General features: G+C 40.6%; 1 pseudogene; it reads right to left on the bottom strand.

Moving 5' to 3' along the window:
• Positions 1 to 3,994: 3,994 nt before the first annotated feature.
• LOC123245491 lies at positions 3,995 to 4,817 on the bottom strand (annotated as a pseudogene).
• Between the last annotated feature and the right edge of the window lie 1,796 nt (positions 4,818 to 6,613).

The following is a 6,613-nucleotide window of genomic DNA, read 5'->3' as shown; positions in this document are numbered from 1 at the left end:
TTACAATCTACAGGATAAAACCACAGGGAAATGGGAAGACTTATTCTACTCTTATCTAAGTGATCTAACTAACAGGGCCCAAGGAGCTGTAAATGGAGTCTCTGGGTGTCTGCCTCAGACCTGGATCCTGCCAGGCTTGAGTACAGCTAGGACTTTGTGGCTTTGGGATTCTCACTGCAATCCACTGATGATCTCTGGATGCCAGGAGCTAGATTGTCTCAGGTACCAAGTAGAGAAGGTTTTGCTTGAAGCACTGTCCACCAGTTCTCAAACTTCTCCTCCTCCCTTGGCTCTGTAGATCTTCTCCTTTTGCTAGATGCCACACTCAGGATCTCAGGGGAAAACAGGAAGCAGGGTGTCCTTTGCTCTGAGGTCTCCCAGGCTGGCAACAGTTTTTACCCACCACTAATGGAGTCCTCATTCAGGGCCAAGTCCCCTCTTCCTGCTCCTTCATTCCAACCTGGAATTCCCAGCTCTAGCTCCTTCCTGCTATGTACTTCCTAATTAATACCTAATCAATACCTAATCTAATCTTCCTCACAACAAAGGGAAGTCTTTGTTCTCTCTGAGTTTGCATTTGTGAAAGGTAATCCTTTATTCCCTTTGTCTATTTTGAGTTAATAGTAATTTAAGTACCCCTATTTAGATTGTGATGATAGAATTAACTCTCCTTTGTCTACTTTTGGATTGAATCAGCAAAAGACTGAACATCCTGTTTAGTACTAGGTGAGAAGCTATGGAGGTACTTAGAGAACTCACAAGTCATTCACTTAGAGAGCTCCACCCTTTTAACTTAGTCCCAAACTTGTGAATCCTATGATCAGTGTTTACACCCTTAGCAACTCAATCAGCCAGGAATCTGTGAACCCTTTCAATGAGTATTCACCCCTCCAGAAGGTGAGAACTGGTTCCCACAAACACTGCCCTCTGGGCAGTATTAGACAATTTGGAAACTGTGATTGGCTCTGTGAAGAGGGGCAGGGACAAAAAAATCGCCATAAAAAGCGATGAATCCTGCGACTTGAGTCATTCTTGTGGAAATACTATCCTGACTGGAGAGTCTTCAAGTGAGCTTGGCTGGAGACTGTGGCTGGAATCATGGACTTAAAACTTGGCTTCAACTTGGACTCTGACTTCTGGATTACTTTGTGGGGTGAGTGAAAGGCTTTCTCCTTTCCTAGTTTCTGGAGAGACTAGCTTGCATCTTGGAGGAGACTGTGTAATTATTCACTACCAGCTTTCCTGGTTGAGAGCTAAATAATCTCTGCTTGGATTAAAATAGGATAGATAATTTTTTATCCCCTTTACATTTCTCTACTTTATTGTTTCTTCTCAATATTGTAAATAAATTTCTGACTCAAGATATAATAAATATTGGCAGCCATGTAATTTCATAAAATTATTGTCCTAATATTAATTTTCCCCTTTATACCATGAAGGTTCCTGAAGTACATTCTGTGGAATGCTTAACATTGAAGATACCAAGGACATTCACTGCATCCCAGGCCATCTCCAGGCATCTTGATTTTTATCTTGCTTGGGCTTCAATGATTCTGGAAGAGAGGGAGAGACTGATTGCTTTGTACAACTTTGCCTCACTTCAATCCAGTTTACACAGAAATCAAGACATCACCCCATGATGTCAATGGTCCTCTTAAAAAATGAAGGATGAACAACCACACCATGAAATATCATTGAGGGACATTTAATGTGAACAGGGTAGGTTATATTACAAATAAAAAGAATAACAGAAATCTTAACTTACAAAGATCATTAAATTCTTGTAAATTCAGCACCACCTAGAGGAGATTTGATTTACTTGGCATACCCCTTTTTTTGGCACAGCTGCTTTGTCTAGCTTCCTTTAATATAGGGCTGATCTTGGGGGCAGCTGGGTATCTCAGTGGATTGAGAGCCAGACCTGGAGACAGGAGGTCCCAGGTTCAAATCTGACCTCAGACACTTCCCAGCTGTGTGTCCTTGGGCAAGTCACTTGACTCCCCATTGCCTAGCCCTTACCACTCTTCTGCCTTGGAGCCAATATACAGTATTGACTCCAAGACAGAAGGTAAGGGTTTAAAAAAATATATAGGGCTGATCTTGACAGCTAGATGGTATAGTGGTTAGAGTGTTGGACTCTAGTCAGGAAGACTTGAATTCAAAGCCTACTTCAGACACTAGCTGTGTGAGCCTGCAAGTCATTTAACTTCTCTGTTGCTCTGTTTCCTCATCTATAAAATGGAACTAACAATAGCACCTGCCTCATAGGGTTGTTTGCGAGAATAAAATGAGATAATATATGTAAAGTAATTTATAAACCTTTGTAAATTGATAAAAAAGTTATTATTTATTTTAATAAATATTAATTATGAATGTGATTAATAACTTAATTTGATTATAATTAATTTTAATAAATGCTAGCTCATATTATTTTGAACTTTGTGCTAATTTTGTCACCATGGATTTGCGTAGTGAGGGTTATGATGTTTTGGATGTAAGAAAACATTTTTGAAGCCTTTATTTACAAAAGCTTTAAAAACAAATAATGCCTTCTGTTTTGCAAGTAACTTTTCTGAAGTGACTACCCAGTTACAGCATCTTAACTCAACAAGAAAAGAATGTTAAAAGTACGAGGGAACAAACCAACCTGGCAAACAGCTAAACTGACTTGGATTAAGTGCAGGTAACACAAACACACACACACACACACACACACACACACACACACACACACACACACACACACACACCATGACTTGTGGTCGATTGTCATTTATGAGTAGCCTTTAAGTTACCCATTACCAAAATATTCCTTCCTTCACATGCTCTGACCTGCTTGCATGCTCCTGTCTACATGGCTACAGTTATTCTGTCAATATATAGAAAATATATTGCAAAGATATACACACAAAATAAACAAGCATTACACTTCTCAAGTAACTTTATTCATGCTAACTTGTCTTGTCATTTTTTTGTTTTACAACAAATCTCTTAATCATTTACATCTTTGTAGCAACCACCGAAGCATAATCTCGTCTCTTCTAATTTAATTTGGTATAAGACATACCTTAGGTGACTTGCTCTCTTTGGACTTATAGACTTCTTGAGTCACCAAAACAAGGGTTCGGTAAATATGACTCTATCACAGGGGAGGGGTAAGGGACAGCTGGGGGGCTGGGGTTGGGGGAGTGAGTGAGGAAGGCAGACCAAGGTAGAGGTGCAGCCATGCCATAGGGGTGCTGGCAGCTCTGGCACATGGGTGGAAAGCTGCCACAAAGGACTTCTTCAGTCCCAAAGCCCATTCAGAGACCAGTCCGAAAACCACCAGACCCTGTTAACCGGGGTTCATGAAGCCCTAGGGATAGACAGCAAGCGGGGCTCAACTCTTTAGGAGCCCCTCTTCTCTTGTGGGAGAACTTTGCCAGTCAACATTTTGCAGCACAGTAAATTGACTTTGTTCCATGGGTCCAAAACAAGAGAGTGCTGTATAAAACTGGCAAATGATGAACTTTCAGGCTAACAGCAAGGGAAACCCAAACTTCTGCTAAAACAGTGACTCTGAGTCACTGTAAAGGGCAAAATTGATGGTCCACAATCTCAAATAGTTAAAACTCTTGCATACTGGAAAGGTTAGATATGAAACAAGGGCAATAAGTTACAGTCAGTGTTTGGTAATCTGGGAATGGGGGAAGAGGTATGGGGTACAAACTAAGACCAAGTAGATATGTTTACCAAAAGATTGAGTATGATACAGATGTTCCTCTTGGTCACACATGCTTGCTAACAGATGAATTAATTACACAGCCAAATTTAACCTGAAGACTCTTCTAGTTATCAGGATCTGTGGAAGGAAAGGACAAAAGAGAAAACGGTTTGAGAAGGCAGGGTAAAAAAAGAAAAAGTCTTATTGTCTACTGCCCAAGGGATTTAACTGGAGATAAAATCTATATACAAGCACATGTGTAGCTCCAAACACTTGTCCATCCATTTCATATCATGTCTGCTTGCTGGCCTCCTCTTCATAATCATTCCCCGTACCATTCTGCACATAGGAGGAGCCCTAACCAAGGCCGTACAGGTGCCTATAATACTGGGCATCGTTGATATGATCTTCAAAAAACATTTCTCTCATTTTGAAAAAGGTCATTTCTGTCAGTAAGGAATCAGATCCTGCCTGGTGCTGTGGGTCTATCCGCTCCAACTCAAGTTGCTCAGCCACTTCCTGCAGTCCACCCTTGAGGTTCTTGCAGCTCTTCGTGAGGTACTTGACATCACAGATGACTGGAAAGAACAATCGCAGGATCTCAAAGAAGTCCAGTTCTTCTTCAGGTAGGTTATTAGGGTTGGTCAGGATTTTGATCAAATAACCAGTCATAGCCACTGTGAAATGAAAGCTGCTTGACCCCCTTACACAGCACAACACCAAATGTCATGAGAAGTTCTGCAAAATACTGACCCAATTCCTCTTTCCGCGTGCTTTTTAAACTGGATCCCTGACATTGTTAGAAGCTCAATGGAGTCCTGGGCATACATGTTCTCCGTTAAATTAAACTTGAAGTTGAATTACCATGTAGAGGTTCCTGGAGGGCATTCTCCCTGCTCATTCATAAATGTCAATCCAAGCTGAATTATCTTTAGCAAGTCTACATTACATCTCAGAAGTTGGTACCAATGGGTCTTGCAACCACACCTGGAAATTTAGCATCCATGGCAACATAATTATACTTCCGTATAACTTGATGAATTTTCTTCATTTTGTTATCCAGGTTGCAAGCCTGAACTTCATAAATTCTTTGGCTATGATCTAAGGTCACTGCTGTCACAGTGGCAATGCAAAGGGTTTAGATACCAATGAGAATCAAAATATTACGCTTGATTAGAGAGTTGTTTTATAAAATAAAATTTTCTTATCCTTTATTTTTGTACCTCTGCTGGTGCCATTGTGGTTGTCGTGCTCTCCTGCCTCATCCTTGCCGCCATAGAGTCAAGCCTCAGAAGCAGCTCCAAAGACAGCTTTCACCAGCCTGGGAGAAGGGGGGAGCGGGCTGTCATGTTTTGGTTCTCAGTAGTACCCCATTTATATCTGTTGTGTGAAAGGGGATTGTATACCTTCTTGAATCATATCTACCTCTTTAAAACTCTGGGCCATGCCCTAAGCATGGATTTCAGCAAGTTACTTTATGTCTATACAGTCCTATTCTGATGCCTCTCCATGGCATGAGGCTAGTGATATATTGCTAAATGTTTAACAACTGACTTTCTGGAGGAAAAAAAATGTGTACATGACCTACTTTTAAGTTTCATCTGTATTGTTAATATATTTTCTCCACCCATTTCTTAGACCTAGATAATCAACAAAACAATGAATCAAGTCCTGATTTGTAATGTCTGCTTATTTGCAAGATGTAAATGCTCACAATAAAATTTATTTAACAATTAGTTCTTTTAAAAAAAAACCCTTACCTTTTTTCACTTCCAAGGCAGAAGAGTGGCAAGGATTGGGTATTTGGGATTAAGTGATTTGCCCAGGGTCATATAGCTAGGAAATCTCTGAGGTCAAATTTGAAACCAGGACCAACTGCCTCCAGGCCTGGTTCTCTAATTACTGAGTTACCTCCCTGCCTCAGCAATTAGTTCTTAAGAGCCTGTTTGAGCTGGCTCCAACATATCCCTGGAGATAGTCTTTGGTTCTCAAAAAGTCTGCAAGAGGGGCATATGTTCTGGCCGGTTCTATCATTTGTGAAAAGCTTAGTGTGGTCCCAGCAACAGACAGTCTATTTTCCAAGAACTAGCCCAATTAAGTGCTAAGAAGAAACTTATTGCCATTAGTCTAGTCATATGGTGATAAATCTTTTGACTGTGAAAACCCATGAAGCAAAATCTCGAATGACCAGGTGTGAGTGTGGTCCTTCTGCTTTGGAAGTGATGGTGACAGAGTGAGCTTTTGATACTTATGGGTTTGGAGGTATCACTGAGATTTGGTGGAGTGTGGTCCATTACCAGACAGTAACTCGAAATGGGTTTTCTTATTTAAAAGAAAAGGAGAGGTAAAGTGAGGAGTAGCTTGCATTTACTTATTTATTTTAAATCTTTATCTTCTGGATTTTTTTTAATCCTTACCTTCCATCTTGGAATCAATACTAAGTACTGGTTGCAAAGCAGAAAAACAGTAAGGAGTAGGCAAATGGGGTTAAGTGACTTGCTCAGGGTCACACAGCTAGGAGGTATCTATGAGCACATTTGAACCCAGGACCTCCCATCATTAGGCCTAGTACTCTATCCACAGAGCCACCTAGCTGCCCCAGCATTGTATATTTAGAAGATATGCTTAGATGAGAAAATCCAGGAGTCAGAGGCGGCAGGCACAATGGAAAATATTTGGATAAAGGTCAAAGGAGAGAAAACAAAAGTGATTTGTCATTGGACTATACTACATACCAACTGGCCAGAAAAGAAAAGGGATAAAGAATTTGGCGAACAGATCGAAAACCTGGCACAGGGGCATGATATCATAAAGATGGGGAACTTGAATAAACCAGATATCTCTTGGAGCTCTCTCACTGACAAAACAGAGCCACGAATAATTTGACGTTTCTTAGTGATGATTTTATCT

The sequence above is a fragment of the Gracilinanus agilis genome, chromosome 4, assembly GCF_016433145.1.
Source record: "Gracilinanus agilis isolate LMUSP501 chromosome 4, AgileGrace, whole genome shotgun sequence".
NCBI lineage: Eukaryota > Metazoa > Chordata > Mammalia > Didelphimorphia > Didelphidae > Gracilinanus > Gracilinanus agilis.
This window is presented reverse-complemented; position numbering and strand designations above follow the sequence as displayed.